Source organism: Perca fluviatilis, chromosome 14, assembly GCF_010015445.1.
Source record: "Perca fluviatilis chromosome 14, GENO_Pfluv_1.0, whole genome shotgun sequence".
Classification (NCBI taxonomy): domain Eukaryota; kingdom Metazoa; phylum Chordata; class Actinopteri; order Perciformes; family Percidae; genus Perca; species Perca fluviatilis.
The window spans coordinates 25,002,377-25,024,366 of record NC_053125.1 but is presented as its reverse complement, the minus strand read 5'-3'; the positions used below and the strand labels follow the sequence as shown (position 1 = coordinate 25,024,366).

At 39.9% G+C, this 21,990-nt stretch overlaps 1 protein-coding gene across 1 annotated transcript in view; it reads right to left on the bottom strand.

Annotated features, from left to right (window-relative positions):
- Nucleotides 1–21,990, bottom strand: part of LOC120573092 (myosin heavy chain, fast skeletal muscle-like) — a 697,218-nt gene that overhangs the window by 75,268 nt on the left and 599,960 nt on the right. The window lies entirely within an intron of this gene.

The following is a 21,990-nucleotide window of genomic DNA, read 5'->3' as shown; positions in this document are numbered from 1 at the left end:
GAGTGTGAACATGGTTCCTTGTGATGCGTCTCCACTGCAGCGCTGGTGTCCAGCAGCAACTTGTATGAATCTGTCCTGGATTCCTTGATCTCCTTGATCAGATGTAGTCATCAGGCTGAATGACTGCCTCAGCAGGAATCTGGAGGCTGCTTTCACCTATGAATAAAATTACTGACATGCCAACACACTGCCTTGCGAAAAGTCATATTATTGATAGTTTGTCCTTGATTTGTCCATTAATTTCTCATAGAGGAGAAATTTCCTTTGTCATCTGTGTTTTCCAAAGTCCTTAAGACAATGGGAAAAAGCTTCAGTCCATAACACAATAAATGATCCCAAAAAGTCATGAGTCCATTGTAAACATACAGTACAGATGATCAATTACAAAAACACAAAAAATAAAGAGCTGAGCCAGAAGGCAAAGCTCTCGATCTACCGGTCAGTTTTCGTTCCTACCCTCACCTATGGTCATGAAGGCTGGGTCATGACCGAAAGAACGAGATCCAGGGTGCAAGCGTCAAATGGGTTTCAGGCAGGTACAGCTCCTTTAGAGATAGGGTGAGAAGCTCAGTCATCCGTGATGAGCTCGAGAGCCACTGCTCCTTTTGCATCGTGAAGGAGCAGTTGAGGTGGTTCTGGCATCTTGTGGAGGGATGCCTCTCTGGGCTACTCTCTTAGGAGGTTCCAGGCACCCAGCTGGGAGGAGGCCTCAGCACCCCAGACTAGGGTGGAGGGATTGAGCATTCCAACCTGCCTGGAACTGATCCCAGCCTTGTTTGCTAATGTTGCTCGGGAAGGGAAGTTTCAGTCCCTGTTGGATGTCTCCCTCTGCCACCCATTAATCGGATAAGCTGACGGAAGATGGATGGATGGATGGACAAAAAATAAAACTCCAAATAAATTTTCTTTCTCAATGGGAAATAATTTGATTCGAATTTTTACTATTACTTCCAAACATTTTGACAAACTTGATCAGCAAGCTGTTATTTTTGAGCAAATCACTTCTATATAAGTCACTTGTCACTTGTGTCTCGCCCACAATTTGAGAAGAAGTTTTATAGCACCTCTGTGTTTAACAGAGATTTCTTACAAATCCCCTCTGATCTTCCCCATTTTTGAGAGTATTTTTTGCCATTTCTTTTCAAAACCTTCTTTATTAAAGACGTCAAATGCTTTCCTGATTTATTGGCAGCTATATAATTTATTTTGTTAGAATTATGCTTAAAGTCTATGCTTTCTTAAATAACAGTCTGTCCAGTTTAAATTTAACTTCCTGTAGTTTTTTATAATTACTGCTATTTGTTTGGGTCTTATGTGATCTCTGGAGTAATTTTTAGCTCTTCTCTCCACTCTTTATCTAATTCCCTTCAAATTCCGCTTTCTTTTTTGATGCATTTCCAATCATAACTCCTCTTAGATATGCCTTAAAAGTATCCCAAACTATATTAATCCCGGTTTTGTCCTGGGGATCCCCGGCTTTTCACATTTGTTTCTGTAAATAGGTCTAAACGCACTGCCTGAAAACGTACTTTTTTGAAACCTATAGTAACTTTTACCACGACTTATTGTAGAAAGGCTACTGCAAGAAAAATTTATAGATTATCAAAAAGACCTTATTCATGGATCATTGATGTTTGTTTGACTGCCAATGTTAGAGCTTAGCTCGCTGCTAGCGGCTGCAATCATGTAAAATAAAAAGCAATCCAACAGCACATTATACATGTAAACAAAGACACGCTTTTGCGGCGGCCTTTATAAAATGAGCAGTGGTGAAAGTTTATATAGTCCACGGATGTATTAAGAGAATGTTATAATCTAGCTAGTCATGTTATGATGGGAAGTGGAAGTGACTATGCTTCTCTTCGTTTTTTGGGTGAATATCTGTAGCAGAAAACAGCCGCCAATAGGCCTGGAATATGAAGTAGCGTGTTGAGTCATTTAAAAATGGATTCGTTTGGACGCAACTATTCTTGAAACGTAATCCAGGGAAGACGGTTAAAAAAGATCGTTTTGGTCTGTGTGGACATGGCCTGAGACAAAGGAAACCATATAACCCACACGTATCCCTTTCAAACAAAGAGAATGCAGCCTCCATGCGAATATAAAAGCCTAAAAGCCACACCTGTATTTGTAAATGTTTCCATTAGTTTTTGTTGGTCAGACTGTTTAAAAGAAGATGGAAAAAAAAAAAATAAAATTTTTTTTTTTGTTGTTTTTATCTTTTTAATGAAAAACACTCGGGTAAATCCCATGCTGGCTATTCTATCTCTGGTTCTTTACATAGTTAAGAGTTTACATTGTGATATGTGGGCTACTGCAGAACTCAAAGGGCAGGTTTGATCCAGATCAAATGTAAAATCGGATTACATGCTCTGATCTTAGTTCAGAATCCTTCTTTTGTGTTTTGAAAAACCCATTTTGAAGATTTTATCCTATCCGTGGATCCAATATCCCACTGGATTACTTTTTGAAAAATTCGGCCCAGGACATTAGACTTCCTATAAATACATATTATTTTAAATTTTATAACATTGTTGCCTAATAAAGACATACATATAAAAAACGGTGTTATATATTCCAGCTCAGTCTGTGTCAGTATGTTAGGAATGTGTTGCTGACTGAGATGCAGACAGAAAGTTGTTCAGCAGGAATTTTCGTCCTAACTTGCTCGTCCTCTACATGCACTTGGGGAGGAGTTTGTAGTTATAGCTACACCTGGTAAACACCTACAAAACACACATGAACAGGTAGGATGTTGTTATTTTGTGTTGTTGCAGCATTATAATGAAACTTTTAAATTCACTTTTCTCTCATCAATGAAACAACAGAACAGTCAGCTGTTGTAACAACTGAGTAAACAGATTGTATATGTCCCTCTCTTTGTCCTGTAATAAGTGAACTCTGATCTCATGTGTTTGTGACTCTTCACCTCTCTCTCCTCTCACAGGGAGAAGATGATGTGCAGCATCCTACTGCTCATCATCCTGACCTCCTGTGTCTCTGGTTAGTTTACAGCTTCACTTTATTATCCACTAACACTAAACAAAGAATCACTAAAGTGTCCAAAGAAACGTGGAGATGTAGTTTAAAGTTGTCAGTGTGTCTGCTCCTCATGTTTCCTCACAGGCGTCGATTTCGGTGGGAACAGTGGGTAAGCGCACCTATCAGATTTCGTCATGAGTCATTTTGTCCCCACCACTTTTTTTGAAAACCTTGAGCTCAATTTAGTTAAAAAAAATGAAGTTCATAACACATATAATTCTTGAGCGACAGATGCCAACAAATCCACAAAAATCTCTTTCCTACAACAGGGCAGCAGAGACACAGCCGTTCTGCTGCTGCGCTGGCTACACGCTTATCTGTTCACAACACGGCAACAACCACTAACATTGGGATACGGTCTAGGTTGGGGAGGGGTGGGTGGCACGTGTTCCCCAAATGGACCTTTTTGTTACTTTATTGGAATCCCCGAGTGGGAATCGCACATGATTGGGTGATGTCATATGTCACTGATGCAGGTGCAGTTGTGTGTAGATATGGTCAATTGTACAGGAAATTAAATCAAAATATTAGCAAAAGGCATAGCCACACAGCCCACTGAACTTCAACACGTAGCCTATGGTAGGCCAGGCATATTTTTCCTTCGTAGCTCCAATCTCTGAGTCTGATGACACGTCATGTCAACATGATACATGGATACATGAACATAGTGGGTCATACAGTATGTCTAATGCTTTTAAAAAAAGTTAAGGCTTTACTCTTCATAAAACGTGTCAGACACCATCACATTTTCATATACATTTTTATTCATTTACATTAGTAAGCTACAGGACAGCGTCTTTCAAAACATGACGTTGAAAGAGGAAAAAAAAAATGCGTCATTGTACCCATCACTTCTAAAAATGCACTTCCAATGCGTCTCTGTCCCCAGTACATTTCAAATCAAAGTGACACCCGTGCTTTCCCTCTCTGTCTCCTCAACAGGAACATTTGTAGTGAATGTGACCCAGACCTCCTATCAGGCAGAGGAGAACCACCACATCACACTGGAGTGGACCTTCACAACCAACCCTCACACTTCCTCCAACTCTCTTTATATCTACTGTGAACTGTTAAATAATCTCAGGCCCTCAGTCCTGTTTTATCTCCATGAAGGAGTTGAGGCCCCAGAGTTTCAGCATGAACAGTTTGCAGGACGAGACAAAGACGTCCTCAGAGAAGGACGACTCAGACTTCATGTGTCCAGACTCAGGACTGAAGACTCGGGCCTGTATGAGTGTACAGTGCACACAAGTAATGAGAGGAGCTCTGGTAAATGTTGGCTCCATGTCACTGGTAAGTTGATGCAGAACTTTCTTTCAGTTTCAATTTATCAGCTTTTTAGATATATAACAGGAAAACTTTGAACTTCCACAATCCTTACACTTCTTTGTCTTTTAGTAAAATGTTTTTCTTCACATGAATGAAACAGATGTGTTTGGTCTCTTTACAGCAGCGAGGGATCGGCCTGAACCTGAGACACCAAACACAACAAGTCCACCACAACCAGAGAGTTGGGATATGTTCCTATTCTGCTATTTAATAATCGTGCTTGTAATGTTTGTACTCTGTCTGTATCTCCCCTGGTGGATTTTGTTTCTAGCTGTTACATAAGATTAAAAAAAAAGTTCAGCAGGTGAATCAGTGGATACAGTTAACATCTGTAATGAGAAAAAAATTTTAAGAGTTCATGTTTATAACAAAGAAACTCCCCCACACTGTCTAACTTGTGTCTTTCCTGAAGATGGTCTAGTACCGAAACATTGCCTACCATTAAACTTTATATTTATTAGCATGTGAGACAGTGTGTGGCAGTTTCTTTGTAGTTAAGTATTTTTCTGTACAGAGTTCATGTTTATACCACGGAGCCACAGAAAATACTCATTTCTCATTGGCTGGCAGTTTATCAGGACATATCACATACCAGCAGGTAACCATGGCAACAACTTTGATGCTTCACACATGACATCCTCAAAATGATCACAAACTGGAAAAGTTGATAAAAAACATCTTTCCTTTCTTTTGTTCATTATTTTGTAAAACTGTCACTTATTAGATAGAAAACTCAAATGTCCACCTTTATATACTGTATATATATATATATATATATATATATATATATAATGATACATATATCTTTGATACATATACCTTTTGTTACCTTTCATGTTATTCTAAATCCTGTCTATGATGAAGCCTTCACTTTAAAGTGCACTTTACAAAAAGGAAAAAGGTTAAAGCTCGATGTGTTAAAGTAAAAGCTGTATATACCATAGACAGTACATAATGGACCAATAGACCCCGTTGCTCTGGATGGAGACCAGTGAAGGATATTAGAAGCACTTTTCCGGTGATCTCTTGCTTTACTGCGCAGCCTCCAACTGACAGAGACAACGTAAATGTGACGTGAGCAACGTGTCTGAAAGTTGGAAGTCTTCTGGTAGCTGTGCCAAGAGAAATCTCAATCATTCCCAATCTCGCAGAGATGGAGAGTGTAGGTATATGTAAGGAGATAACATGGGCACAGGCTAATTATTGATCACTAACATGCTAGTTAACATTAGTAATTAAACCTAAACAGCTAATGGAAGTCCAAACTGCCTGCGAGCTTCTCCTGTACTATACGGTAATTCCTCTACTGTGCGACAGTAAGTCGCGTGGTTATGACACAATCATTAGCCTATTTTCACAAAAACATCTGCTACGGAATCATAACGTGAGGTACAAGGTAATGGAGCCTTTTATACATTTTCGTGTTTCTGTAGAAATAAACAATGGACAAATAGAGTCTTTAAACGCTTCAGATGTAAAGTTATTCGCTGTCAAGTGACTTAAAAACAAAATGGCGGTCAGCGGAATGCTAACGGGAGGTTAGATCCCATGGGAGGTTCGAGTTCTGAAGCGAAGCTTACCCCCTTGGTATATACATTCTGAACAGAAGGTCAGAGAGATTTCATGAAAACACTTCCTGAGTGTGACTGAAGTGTTCTGCAGATCTGAAAGGTCTTCAGTTAACTGAAATGTACTGGTTCTGTTTTAGGATTGTCTGGTACTTCCTGTCTCTCTGTCATTGTGAAGCTGTGAGGAGTTAACTCTGGTGTTGATGAAGAAGAGCAGCAGAGGGAGCTCTTTACTAAGAATAAATGCTCCGTGTCTGTCTGCATGTTCCAGCTGTGATCATTGAGACGATCAGGATCTTTAAACAGAGAGATCTTCTGCTCTGATGTTATCTGACAGGTTTCAAATGTTAACTTCATCTGATGTATAATATGATTCATTTTTCACACCCAAATGTTTCCTTTGTATTTCAGTACCTCGCTTTAAAAACTGTAGATGTTCAACTTGAGGAGTCCGCAATAACTGGAAGATTTGGACTAAATAAAGTTAGTTTATATGTTCTTTTTTTGACTGTGATTTCTGAAAATGTTGCAGCTCTAACTGATCGTGTTGAACATCTGAATGATTTGTTGAATTGGAACCACAAATGGGAGAAAGAAATCAGGTCATTTTTTACATCTACTTTTTATTTTATTCTACCTCAAGTCAATCTGGTCGTATAGGCATAATTTACAGGGGGGATGGGGGTTACAACCCCCCCAATACATCTATTTTAATTTCCTTTACATAAGTAAAGACATTTACACCATAACTTGTTGCAGAAAAATGTATTAAATGCAGAAAATTTTAATTTTGCTCAAAAGTGGAGATCAAGTTGACCAGACAAGTTGAAGTGTGGGTGAGTGGGCTCTGCAGTGAAATTATGTCCACGGTGTCCCGCGTATTTTACAATAAGAAGTGATTGAGAATGCATGCGCATACATTTGGTTTGTTTACATAGTAACAATTAGCCGCTAGCTAACGAGTCACTCCAATGAATTTACCTGGATAAATGCACTTTACCCAGGCCTTTTTGAGAATATGCATACATTACTAAGATACCCAGTCTTGACTGAAGAGAGAATCTTTTCAGAGAGAGAGACAATTAACTCATTTAACTTCAAAATGTGTCTGCAGAACTGAGGATAAAGCATTTATAGAAAAGGTTGACTAAAATGTTGATGTGTATAATAACTTATAGTCTGAACTGAGGAGGATGCTGAGTGACATTACATAGACAGTACATAGAATATACAGCTTCTTCGTAAAAAATGAAGGAATGAATGAATGAATAAATTACAGAAGATTTAATGTAATATTGTGTCCCAGGTCTTCAAAGAGCTATGGGAGGTCATTTTGGGTTAAATCAAGTTGGTGCTGTACCACATTTTTCCGCCCAAGATGTCCTCCCACTCTCAGTTACTCAGTCACTCACATAGTGTGTGATCTCTCTGCCTAAATAATTACGGTCTATGGTTGTGGCTCCTTTCCTCAGAGTCTGTGTTTTGACCCCTGCAGGTCAGACTACATCCATGTCCCTCTATGACAGTCACTGTGGTGTATCAAGATGAACTCAGGAAGTCACATTCTACCGAATCATGCCTACTCTATTTATCCAACTTCATTCTCGGTCCATCTTTATTTTTAACATACATTAACGATATGGCAGACTCCTGTTCATGTGAACTATTTCTGTACGCTGATGATTTGGCTCTTTTAATGTCTCATAAACATCGATCCACTATAGAGAGTACCCTGAGCTCAGAGCTATCTTCTGTAAACAACTGGCTGATTGACAATATGCTGTCCCTACATTTTGGTAAGATGCTCCTGTCAGATATCTGGAGTCTGATTCGGCATCCCGCTGTGGTCAAAATGTCACATGTCTCTTAATAATCTGTATATTTGATCACAATCAGTTGGGATTAAACAAAAGCGCTTAAGAAATATAAACCAGACTGCAGGTGTAGCATGATTTGGGATGGTGTGTGTGTGTGTGTGTGTGTTTGTGTGTGCATGCACTTTAATTTCCTTTTATGAAGTAGCATTTTTTTTTAGTACTTTATTATTTCCCCGAGCACAGTTCTGTCTGTTGTTCTGCATGATAGTAATCCCAATGGCTCCAAAGGATAAAGCTTTGTCGAGTAGGCCTACCTCCTTTGTTTGTTTAGTCAGAGCAGTGATAAGGAGTCCTGTAGATAATAAACAATTTAAAAATTTTAATAACATACAAAAGATACAGCTGCCGTCATGAACAACCCCCCCCCCAAAGACAATAAAGCATAAACACCATAAGCCCATCATGCACGTCTCTCCCCCTCCAGAAAGCTCAGGTACTTTCCCCATCTAGTACCAGCCAGACAGCAGCCAGCTGGAGCAGGTGCACTGAGCAAGGGTGGGGCGAAGGGGGGGAATCCCCAGGAGGGCCTACTCCTGACCACAACAGACCTGAAAACCAAATGCACAGGGGGGTTCAGGGGATCAGTTCTCAGGTCATCTGTATTGGAGAAAAGAATCACTTCCTCCTATATTTAAGGTGAATAAAATAGCCTCGCCACACAACTACACATATCCTCTACAACTGTACAATTTTTACTTTATTTGTGTCCCCTTCACAAAATGCTCGAGAGATTTCATATTTGTTGCCCCCCCCCCCTCAACTGTTTGATGAAACAGACCATAATGTATTATTGCCTACTGATATTACTTGTTGACTTCCGGCCTGCTGTGTTTTTAGTTGAGTAGTTAACTCTGGTGTTGATGATGAAAAGCAGCAGGCTCGTCTTGGTAACTGTATCTCAATATTTCATTTTAACAAATGAAGAGGTTAAACTTTAGGAACCTTTGGAGAACTTTCTAACTAAAGTTCCTTGAAAATGGTCTTTGCTGATTGGTATAGGTAATTTTTAATCTAGTTTTTCTTTGTAAAGACTCACATTCACAGAGTGATTCAACTTATAATTCAAATGTTCACAAAAGTTGGTGAGATGGGACGAGATAATCCTGTCCTGGCAGGTTTTTCTTCAACGATTGCAGAAAATGTGGGCCTATCTCTGTTATCATCTATGTAGCCTGCCAAAAATGTTCTTCAGTCATGGTTCAACTAAATCTACTGATAATCTCTCTGATCTGTAGAGTTTCTCAGGGGAACGAGCGTTCAGGTCTTGAATGAGTCATCAGATCTCTGATCCAAGACCTCCTGTCCTCTGCTGACTGATGGATGTTGTTTCTGTTCTTTCCTAATGTTCACTTCATAATGTTACAAAGAGTTCATACTGTAAATGCATTCCTATTTATATTAGACAAGTTGTTATGACTCTTCTTTGTGTAAAACTTTTTACACAAACTTACTCAGAGAGAGTTACTCAACAACAAAGATAATATATGTTATTAGAGCTTCACAGGGTGCTGAAATCCTACCAGTACTACAAAGTCTGAAGATGAGAGGTAGTCTACTGCTCTATACATTAAAACATAAAGAAATTTTTTTATTAAACTTCATTAGATTAGTGGAGAGTCCAGAGTTTCCCATCATGCACTGTGGTCGGTGGAGAGAAGCTGGAAACGGTAGCTGACTTCAGTTTAAGATGACTCCAGAGATAATATGGGAATTTGAACACATGGGACTGCTTCACTCCTGGCCACGGATGGGTGGAGAGGCGGAGTCATCTAACTCAGCCTCACACTACACGCTCAAGCTTTGATCCCCTCACACAACTCGCTGCATGGTGTGGTTGGTGTTTGGATGTGCTCATTAACTCTATACTGGCTGTCTGTTGCAGAGAAGACAGTCACAAGATGGACCTCTGTCCTCTGGTCTCCTGGTTTGGATCTTAAATGACTGAAGACACACAAGGTAATGTGTGAATGTGTTGATGTTGGTGTTGTCATGATATGAATCCTTTGTACAGATTTAGTGTGTGAGGGTCGGTGGATTAGACCAGAAGTTAACAGATAATAATGTGGTCGGTTCTCTCACTAAAGAGACAATTCAACAACAACCTATAATATAATTATATTATATATTTTAATTGTATTTGTGCTTTACTCAGAGGCATCATTAGGGTCTCTCTCTCTCTCTCTCTCTCTCTCTCTCTCTCTCTCTCTCTCTCTCTCTCTCTCTCTCTCTCTCTCTCTCTCTCTCTCTCTCTCTTTCTTTTTTTTTAAATTTATTTTTTACAAAAATAATTAGGCCTATAATAGAATGAAAAGCCCCAGGATGGCAGAAAAATTAGAGAGAAGTATTTTCCAAGGCACTCGCAGTTCGTACAGTTTTTTGTAGAACTCATGGTAGAACTGTAACTTTGTCCAATTTATTTTTCCGAGGCGAATAGTACGGAAAAATAGTAGCCTACCTACCTACGTGTACGGGGTCTGACCATCATTAGCCTACTTATTTGTTGCTGTGAAAGGTGTAAATTTGAACTGTAAGAACTGTAACTTTGTCCAATTTATTTTTCCGAGGCGAATAGTACGGAAAAATAGTAGCCTACCTACCTACGTACGGGGTCTAACCATCATTAGCCTACTTATTTGTTGCTGTGAAAGGTGTAAATTTGATTTTCAGAGGAATCATAGCCCGATCAGTCTAATACATTGATGCCATCAACAGAAAGTTTACTAATACTAATCCTAATGATTTAGTTTGAAGTTCAGACTCTGAAGCAGACCTGTGCGTCTCTTAGTGTCTACTCTCGCTGTAAAACAGAGATGAGCAGCACTCCTTCCTGGTCTGTTCCGCTTCAGGTCATCATAATAGACGCTCTGCTGTGGGCATGCGCTGCGCAGATGTGCCGCCTTTGTGTTCCATGTTTATGATTATTTATTTCAGTTTTCCACCCTCGGTGTAGAGAAGCATACAACCACTCCCCTAAACTTTCTCTCATTCAGAGACCAGAGTCTCAAACAGGGCTCTGAGTCTGTCAGAATGTCTGAGATCTACCTTATCAGCAGAGCTATAATGCACAGCAGACTATGGTGCAGGTAGATTATTTTCTGAAATACAGTGATGTTATTCTTGTAATATTTTTGTTGTGGTTGTGTATATTTCTGTTGGGGTTGTTTAGATTTCTGTTGCCTGTTTGTATATTTCTGTTGCTGTTTCCTGTTGTATATTGATTGATGTGATTGGGTATATTTCTATTTCCTGTATTCACAGATGTATTGTTTATGGTTCTTGGTACTGTGTTTTTTTTTTTCCTGTTGATTGTGAAATTTCTGTGATGATTGTGTAGGTTTCTGTTTCCTGTTTTATTTTGGTATTCTGGTTTTCTGTCTTGTCTTGTCTAGTTTTACTTCCTGTGCTTTCCCGCCTGTCTGATTGTCCTGCCCGCGCTCTGATGTGTTTCACCTGCCGTATCACCTGTCCCTTGTTTGCTCCCTACCTCTTGTATTTAGCCTTTGTGTTCCCTTTGTCTTGTGTCAGATTGTTTTGTTCCAGTGTGGTGTCTCTGTGTGTCTGTTAAAGTAAAGTTCTCTACCCCGGGATTTACTTTGGTCTTAAGCTCCTGGGGTCCGTTCCAGGAAGAAGGTTTAACAAACTCTGAGTCTAACCCTGATGTCTGAGTTGATTTACCCCTGAGATGGGAAACTCTGAGTTTTCGGTTTCAGAACAGCTGATATGAGTTGGTTCAATCAACTTCGAGTATGATCACTCAGGGTTACGCGCGTGCACAAAAGACAGTATAAATGGAGTGATTCTACGATTCACCATGGTAACAACCACAAACAAATGGGTCGGCGGAAATACTCATGCGCACAAACAGCGAGTTTGAACATTGTATTTCGTTAAAAAGCAAGACAGCGGCTGCTGCTGCAAAAGAGAGATAATTGGTATGGGAGACAATTGCTGCTCGAGTCAATGCGTACGCATTCACAGTGTATTAATTTCATATTTAATCACAATTAACTTATAATATTTCTGGTGAAAACTGGAATTGTATTAGGCTACACCTATAATTTCATTTAGGTGCAATCCTGCGGGCGAAAAAGTAAACTATACTAATCCCATTCTGAGGCTGCAGCACCGTGATCATTAACAGAACTATAATGTATAATAATTTGTTTCTTTTTAATGGCTCTACTGTCCAGGGAACACTACAAAAACGTTTAAAACACGTTTCAAAGCGAGTCACACTTTTCTGATTGCTCTGCATACAGTGGCTTTAGGCTACTACAGTATGATCCGCTACACTGTTGTAAAGAAAACTGCTGTTTGCAAAAAAGTAATGCGATACAAAGAATCTGCTGGGATGTTAAAGCCTGTCCACGATGGTTGATGTTAGTGATATGAGGACGGATAAGGTATCTACATATCTGATGGACTGTGATAAAAAAAATACCTCTCAAATCGGTTATGTGGAAATGAAAATACATCGGGACTCGATACCGACGTAAACTCTCTGTGAATTAATACAGCTTTTTCATCAATGGGATCGTCGACAAAAGGACATGACATGTTTGAGAAAAAAACGTTTTATAATCTGCCTAATATAAACCAATACGTTTTTTATTCATGCAGATAAAACTGCATTAAAATGCGCCTGATACAGACTGAATGAATGAATGAGGAAATGAGTTTCTCCTCCCTCTCAGAGGGAAGAGACTGAGAGAAACTCTAGGTTTCTTGAAGAAAACTTGCTCCCGACCAGGTTAGGTTCACAGACTCAGTTACCATAGTAACTGACTCCGAGGTTAAGTTCCCTCTCTTTCTGAAACGGAAAACTCAGAGTTTCCCTCATCTCAAGGTTAACCAACTCAGAGTTTTCACTAAACCTGCTTTCTGGAACGGGCCTCTGGTTTTTGTACTTCTCTTGTTTTTTTGGGATTCTCTGCTCTTGTTTTCTGTACATTTGAGAAGCAAGTTTTCTTCTTGCTGCATGCAAGCCTCCCTTTGTTGATGTGTGTTTTGTTTCTTGGTTCAATAAACTCAAACTTTTGCCTGCTTGCTCTCTGCGTTAGTTAATTATAACTTAATATAACTTCATTTTTCTCAAAATATCACAACTCCTCCCAATCTCAGAGCACACAGATGGGATGAGTTATATTTTAAATATGCGTGCGTGGCAGAAATCTTGCTCCAACACATCTGAGCTATTAAGTCCAGGGGTTTCTTATTGATTCAAATGAATTAATGTATCATTAAGTTGAATAATTGTCATGTACACATTTAAGGAGGTTACTTCCCCAACAAAATACGCAGAGATGAGGTAAGAGTAAGTCATGCCTAGGCTACATGTGTGCTGACTCGGATAGAATTAGAAGAGTTGATCTACAGGAGAAGAAATAGTTGAAAGCAATATAGAATGCCTGAGAGCCTTACTGCAATATATTCCATTATGTTTTTATTTTTGTATTGTAATCTATGTTCACCTTTTACATAAAGATATTTCCAGCATAAAAAGTTGGAAAAGGGGCATACAAATTCTCCACAAATTCAAAATTTTCTGGGAGACCTCAGACCCAACAGTCATTGGAGAACGATCACAGCGTCATAGTTTGGAATGATAACAAGGATCCTGTTGAAGGCCGTTAGAAACGGTTAAACTGCAGCTTTTAGTCACCACCCTCTGCTTAATTTCACAGTTCATTTCAGATCATAATACTACACTTGTTCTTCCTCAGTTGAAAAACTCTACTAACTCGCGCCATCTTGTGACAGAAATACATCACTGTACCTGCTTATAGTCAGTCCTCTGATCAGTCATGTGTAATAAGTAACACAGAGGAAGAAGTATAAACAGACTGTATATGTCCTCTCTCTGTCCTGTAATAAGGCAACTTTGAGCTCATGTGTTTGTGACTCTTCACCTCTGTCTCCTCTCACAGGGAGAAGATGATCTGCAGCATCCTGCTGCTCATCATCCTGACCTCCTGTGTCTCTGGTTAGTTTACAGCTTCACTTTATTATCCACTAACACTAAACAAAGAATCACTAAAGTGTCCACAGAAACATGTGGAGATGGAGTTTAAAGATGTCAGTGTGTCTGCTCCTCACTTTCCCTCTCTGTCTCCTCAACAGGAACATTAGTAGTGAATGTGACCCAGACCTCCTATCAGGCAGAGGAGAACCACCACATCACACTGGAGTGGACCTTCACAACCAACACTCACAGTTCCTCCAACTCTCTTAATATCTTCTGTGAACTGATATCTGATCTCAAGAATCCAGTCCTGTTTCATCTCCATGAAGGAGTTGAGGTCCCAGAGTCTCAGGATGAACAGTTTGCAGGACGAGTCCAGTGGGACAAAGACGTCCTCAGAGAAGGACGACTCAGACTTCATGTGTCCAGACTCAGGACTGAAGACTCAGGACTGTACCTGTGTGATGTGCTCACAGATTATGGGAGTAACTCTGGAAGATGTTGGCTCAATGTCACTGGTAAATTGATTCATTATAAAAACGGGTTGCCCAAATCAAGCAATCTGATTGGTGTGTAGCCGTGATATAATAATCACATACGACTGTAATTCAAATTCCATCATCCATCCCTCTTCGTCCGCTTATCCAGGGTCGTGGTGGCAGGGGCAGCAGCTTTTCAAATTCCTTTTGCACATAAAAAACATTATACAAACTGATAACTGGTGCCTCGGGGAGGAGTCTTTCATCTGCCCACACTGCCAGGACACAGAGCTGGTTTCAAATCAGCCAAATATCTCTTTAAGTGTTCACTTTATTTAGAATATTTTCCACCTAAACCTTGCTGTCAGACAGCCCTTTTCAAAGGAGAACTGAAGCTGTTATCTCTGCTCTCTTCAAAGCTGCCAGAATCCCTTAATAGAAACAATAACTTTACCTTGAAGAAATTGGAAGTTGCTGCTCTGCTGCTGACTCGATTGGTTAGTTTGTTAATTGGGTGTCTTTGGTGTTATGCAAAAGAAATTCTATGCTAAAAGTCTGTGCTAGCTGCTAGTAGATACTACTTGGGCTGCGTTAAATAGCAACCACCTCAGTATGTGTGGGAAGCCAGCCTAGGAGAGCCCACTTTATTGTGAACATGGTTATTTATTAAAGTCTATTTAAATTAAATTGGAATGTGACTAAGTTTCATAATGTTATACTGTACTTATTGACCGTTTTATAAAAGCAATAGATAGATAGATAGATAGATAGCTAGATTGCTAGATAGATAGATAGATAGATAGATAGATAGATAGATAGATAGATAGATAGATAGATAGATAGATAGATAGATAGATACATAGATCCCCAAGGGGAAATTCAAGAATAGCTCACTTCAGTCCTTTGTGTGTGATTATATCACAGCTAAGAGGAAATCAGTACACTTCCTTCGTTTATTAAAATGAAATGAAATGTTTTTCTTCACATGAATGAAACAGATGTGTTTGGTCTCTTTACAGCAGCGAGGGATCGGCCTGAACCTGAGACACCAAACACAACAAGTCCACCAAACACAACAAGTCCACCACAACCAGAGTCAGTGAAGGATCGGTTTTGACGGACCCGGCTCTCTGGGACTTTTCTTCTCTTTAGTCTTCAGTCTTTATTTTACCAAATTACTGATAATAATAAAAAATCACCTACAGTGTGCGCCGTGTGCGAGCTTTATCAGAGAAACGAGCCATCAAGAACTAACAGCACTCAGTCTGGAAGAAACTTTAGTCTTTAAAAAAAAAAAATTCTCTTCTTTAAAGTGTCAGAAAAATATTAGTGATATAAAATGTTGTGTTATGAAGCTCAGCGCAAATTCTTTCAGGAAGACGTCATTAACCCAATCATTACTCATTCTTAAATCAAATCAGCTGTTTAGAAGTGACGCTTTCAGTGAAATCAATCGGACTTGGCCACGAAATTGAAGGGCCAATCACAGCCTTACAACTGCTTTAAATCTGTTCTCTCGCTGTGCTGTCAGCTGTCGTTTCAGGCAAAGCGCTTGACCCTCCACCTCCGGTCTTCGTGCTTCTCCCGGCTGACCGCTCTGTTGCCTCTTCGGTCCGGTCTCTGGTCTCTTTCTCCGCCACCACCAGTGTCTGGACTCCATCGGGGGTTATGTTCCTATTCTCTACCCCATTAAAAAATATTATTAATTCGATGGAGTCTAATATCCAAAAGACTTTGTACATTTCATATTATACAGTTGTACAATAAATATTTTTGCATATCTGCAAACAAAGTCTCTCCTGATTGAAATGTCTTATATTTTTAAATGATGATCATTTTACTACAGGTTTGAGTTTAAATGAAGTTTACATGTTACATCCTGTTTTGCCTTCTATTTGTGTATTTACTTGCATCAATATATTATGTCATATGTTATTTGTAATGTTCTGTCTTGGGTTACCTGTCTAGACACTACTGTTCTAAATTAGCATTAATTCTAACTCCAGCATGTTTACATCTTGATGTTCATTAACAAGCTCTGTCCATGTTCAGTTACTATGAATTTAAATTAAGTAATTACAGCATAAATGACTAATGTCAGTGTTAATAATGCAAATATGAAAAATGACCACAGCTTGTGTGTTTTCTCTCAGGTAGTGTTTCAGTTCTTGGTCTTCAAGACAAAATGTAAAAGACTGATTGCTTTCTTTTTAGCTTCAATGTAAAATATTTGTGATTCAAAAACTCTATTTGTGTATTACCTTGCATCAACATATTATGTCATATGTTACTTGTAAAGTTCCCTCTTGTCTTACTACTACAGATGTAAATTAGCATTAATGCTAACTCTGATATGTTACATCTTGATGTTAATTAATCTAAATGAATAAGTTATGACAGCAGAAATGACTAATGTCTGTAAATAATGTTTTCATTGAGTAAAGTGTTTTGTAGCTTTTAAGGAATCAAAGAAATAAACTTGGTGACCTTTGTTACAATAAAATGACCACAGTTTGTTTTTCATTCAGGTAGTGTTTCAGTTCTACGTCGATTGAGACTAAACGGCAAAGACAGACCTCGTTTTTACCTTCAATGTAAAATATTTGTAATCCAGAAAAAAAAAGAGTCAGAAAAATAATGTTGCTTCTGAAACATCTGAGATATGATTTGGTGTTTTATTACAACATAAAAAGGAAATGAAGTGAGTCAAATTTGGTAAATTACAGTTTAAAGAAATCACACAGAACAATATGGAGACATCTCTCCTGCTTCTTCTTCTTCTTCCTGCATTTCAGTTCCAGAGACATTTAAACCACAATGCAACCGGAGCACCAACTCTTCCATTCATGTGTGTTATGATGCTGAGCTGATAGCATGCAGGTTAACTGTGGAGACTTGATGATCAACTCCTTCAACAAGACCACCTGACTCCCAGTAAAAAGCTCCCTCTGCTGGTTACTCTTTAACTCCACAGCTTTTCTTTAACCTTTAAAACACATTCAGTGAGATGATGACAGGAAATAACAGACAGCTTTAAGCACATTGAGGCTCAATTACAGGATCACAAAAAAAACTAAAAACATTAAATCTCAAAGCTAAAGCTGTACAATTTTGGATAGGTCAACACATTTTCATGATGTTGCACCATAAAGCAGCAGATCATTATGGATCCACTGACACACTAACAACAACGTTTCATCACTTATACTCATTATGAAGAAAAGCATCACTTCCTCTGGTGTTGTATTGATGGATTATACTGACAGGTGTTTCTAATATTCTGGCCCTCTCGTGTATGTAAATGGACTGGCCAAAATATTAGAAACACATCTAAAGGCAGAAGATTGACCACCTGGTGACCTGGACAGTCAGAACCACTTGGAGCTAAACGCTCTGAAGACAGAGGAGATGGTTGTGGACTTTAGGAAGGACGCAGCCCCACCCGCCCCCATCACCCTGGGTGACTCCACAGTCAACATGGTGGAGTCCTTCTGCTTCCTGGGCTCCAAGAATGAGAGCATCGATAAGAAGAGCCAGATATGTTTCTCAGCAGCAGTGGAGATCAAACCAGAAGATGTTATAATTTTAAAATAGTTTGCTTGAATCTGAAGTGATTTAATGCAAATCTAATCCTGATCCTCATTAGGTGTTGTTCTTACGACACACTAATATTTCTGCTCTGTGTAGAAACAGTAGAGGTAACACCAGACTGCTGGGGATATTAAACCAGAACAAAGACATCGTCAGCACATAATCGACACCTTCGCTCAACCCATTAACAAAAACCACAACCAGATTCCCAGAGCATCTCACAACAGCACTACCAGTATGACCATGATGGTGTAGAAAGCCCTCTGCTTTGATTGGTCAACTCTTTCCCTGTCCCCGCCCTGTTCCCCTGGCCCTGGACGAATCAGAACGCAGAGAACAGAAAGGCTGCAGAGGGAAATGACGAACAAAGACAAAATCAAGAGGCTGACGTCTATGTATAACACTGTGATGTAAACATTCATCAGACTTGCTCCAGAGGAAAGCAGCCAAACACAGCCAATGCTGATATTTCTGATTCTGATCCCTCTCTCTCGTCTCAGACTCAGGTAGGTGACGGGATGAACGACAGCCAGGTAGGGCTCCACGCAGGTCAGCATGTGAAAGAACATCTCTCCGTACCAATTGAAGCTCCAAAGAAAGAACCCCACTGATAATAAAATAATCCAGTAGATACTACAGCACCCCAAGGGGGCACCCAAGACACCCATCAACTCCATGGCGACCATGTGGTAGGTGAAGCTGTCTGAGTGACTTCGTTGTTGGCGGAGGTGGAGCGATGTCGCCGCCATCGTTGGAGACCCAGGTAGAGGATGAGGATGCAGAGAGGGAGGAGGAGGAGGATGTTGGTGATGTAGTATGCAAAAAGGATGAAGAAGCAAGATATGGTGACAGTGAGGTTGGGATGAAGGACCGAGTCATTGGAGGAGGAAGAGTTCACTGCCATATCTGGAGGAGTAAAAGACAATCAAATGGAGAAAAATGCACAAAAATACAATAGAAAATGTATAAATACATTGATTGCATGTCTATCATTCTAGGATTTTTTTGGCAGGGCCACTCAGACATCATCACATCTGCACATGTCCACCAAATGTGATTGCATAGTGTTCAGGATATACAGTACAGGCCAAAGGTTTGGACACAACTTCTCATTCAATGCGTTTTCTTTATTTTCATGACTATTTACAATGTAGATTCTCACTGAAGGCATCAGAACTATGAATGAACACATATGGAATTAGGTACTTAACAAAAAGTATGAAATAACTGAAAAGATGTCTTATATTTTAGATTTTTCAAAGTAGCCACCCTTTACTTTTTTGATAGCGCCTGCAAACCCTTGGTGTTCTCTCAATGAGCTTCATGAGGTAGTCACCTGAAATGGTTTTCACTTCACAGGTGTGCCTTGTCAGGGTTAATTTGTGGAAGTTTTTCCCTTATTAATGGGGTTGGGACCATCAGTTGTGTTGTGCAGAAGTCAGGTTGATACACAGCTGACAGCCCTATTGGACAACTGTTAGAATTCATATTATGGCAAGAACCAATCAGCTAAGTAAAGAGAAATGAGGTGTCATCATTACTTTAACAAATGAAGGTCAGTCAGTCTGGAAAATTGCGAAAACTTTGTTGAATGTGTCCCCAAGTGCAGTCCGCAAAAACCATCAAGTGCTACAACAAAACTGGCTCACATGAGGACCGTCCCAGGAAAGGATGACCAAGAGTCACCTCTGCGTGCTGAGGATAAGTTCATCCGAGTCACCAGCCTCAGAAATCGCAAGTTAACAGCAGCTCAGATTAGAGACCAGATGAATGCCACACAGAGTTCTAGCAGCAGACACATCTCTAGAACAACTGTTAAGAGGAGACTGCGCGAATCAGGCCTTCATGGTCAAGTAGCTGCTAGGAAACCACTGCTAAGGAGAGGCAACAAGCAGATGAGATTTGTTTGGGCCAAGAAACACAAGGAATGGACATTAGACCAGTGGAAATCTGTGCTTTGGTTTGATGAGTTCAAATTTGAGATCTTTCGTTCCAACCGCCGTGTCTTTGTGCGACTCAGAAAAGGTGAATGGATGGATTCTACATGCCTGGTTCCCACCGTGAAGCATGGAGGAGGAGGTGTGATGGTGTGGGGGTGCTTTGCTGGTGACACTGTTGGGGATTTATTCAAAATTGAAGGCATACTGAACCAGCATGGCTACCACAGCATCCTGCAGCGACATGCCATCCCATTTGGTTTTGCGTTTAGTTGGACCATCATTTATTTTTCAACAGGACAATGACCCCAAACACACCTCCAGGCTGTGTAAGGGCTATTTGACCAAGAAGGAGAGTGATGGAGTGCTGAGCCAGATGACCTGGCCTCCACAGTCACCAGACCTGAACCCAATCAAGATGGTTTGGGGTGAGCTGGACCGCAGAGGGGAAGGCAAAAGGGCCAACAAGTGCTAAGCTTCTCTGGGAACTCCTTCAAGACTGTTGGAAAACCATTTCAGGTGACTACCTCTTGAAGCTCATCAAGAGTGTGAATGCCAAGAGTGTGCAAAGCAGTAATCAGAGCAAAGGGTGGCTACTTTGAGGAATCTAAAATATAAGACATGTTTTCAGTTATTTCACACTTTTTTGTTAAGTACATAATTCCATATGTGTTCATTCATAGTTTTGATGCCTTCAGTGAGAATCTAGAATGTAAATAGTCATGAAAATAAAAAACGGCATTGAATGAGAAGGTGTGTCCAAACTTTTAGCCTGTACTGCATATATGTAGCAGGAGTAGGGGAAGAAAAAAGATTTGGACGCAATTCAAATCGGCGGTGATGCTGCGCGCCAGAGTGTAAATGTGTGCGAAGTGTTTATCTGATGAGCAGGTGGCACATTTTGTACAGCAGCCTTGGCCACAGTGTGTGAATGTGTGTGAATGGTGAATGGTTCCTGTACTATGTAAAAGTGCTTTGAGTAGTCGTTAACACTAGAAAAGCTAAATAAAAACATTTACAAATACATTTTCTTTCTGAGTCTTTTGGTTCAAATGTTATAAGCCAAAACGTTGTTATAGCGCTAACATCAAAACTGCACCAATTTCAACACTGCACTTCCTTTGGTCCCCATCAATACACCCATCAAGTGTGAAGTTGATCGGATGAACGGTTCTCGAGATATGTGAAGGACAGACAGACAGACACACAGACACGAGACACACAGACAAAACGACAGAGAGATTATTTGCTTCATAATTACAGTAGTGCTGTGCCAATTTGAAGCAGTTAGGCCGTTTAGTTGACGTTCTGAATTCACACTCATTCAATTGTTAACTCTAACCCTCAGCTACTGCACAGTCGGATCACTTCTCCTTCAGAGGGAAAACAGTGTCCTACTACATTTACCTGACAGAGAAATATCACTGGCTACTTTGCAGATTCAGATTTTACTCACAAAATATAAAGGTTACAATATGATGCATTACAATTCATTAAACTATTCAGCATTGGGGCGACCTTTGGCTCACCCAGTGGAGCGCGTGCGCCCCATGTGGGCTGAGTGCATGGCAGCGGCAGATGGCCCCTTTGCTGCATGTCGTCCCCTATCTCTCCTGCTTTTCCCGTCTTCAAGCTATCCTGTCGATTAAAGGCCATAAAAGCCCAACAACAAAATCTTTCAAAAATACCCATCCAGAATTATATTAGAGTTGAAAGCTCCACCTTGAACAGACGTGAAGTCAATTTAAGTAAACATTGTGTGAAAACTTTCTCTGGTTCCAGCTTCCAAATGAAAGAATGTTGCTGCTTTCTTCTGTGTTATATCGTTGTAAACTTAGTAAATCTTCAAGTTTTGCTATTTGGATCCAACAAAACACTCGGGCTTGAACAAGTCTTGGTACTTTTTAAAAAAATGAATCAATTAGTCGAGGCAATGATAGGCATATTAATCAATTATGAAAGCAATCATTAGTTGACAGCGCAAACATTAATAACTAAACTTGTCATGATATTTTTACAGGACACCTACCTTGTTGTTTATTTCTGGTCTACCTTCCTCGGCGGAGATGGCTCAAAACTGACATCTGATCCAAATATACAGTGTATTAAAACTGTGTGTGTGTGTGTGTGTGTGTGTGTGTGTGTGTGTGTGTGTGTGTGTGTGTGTGTGTATGTGTGTGTGTGTGTGTGTGTGTGTGTGTAGCA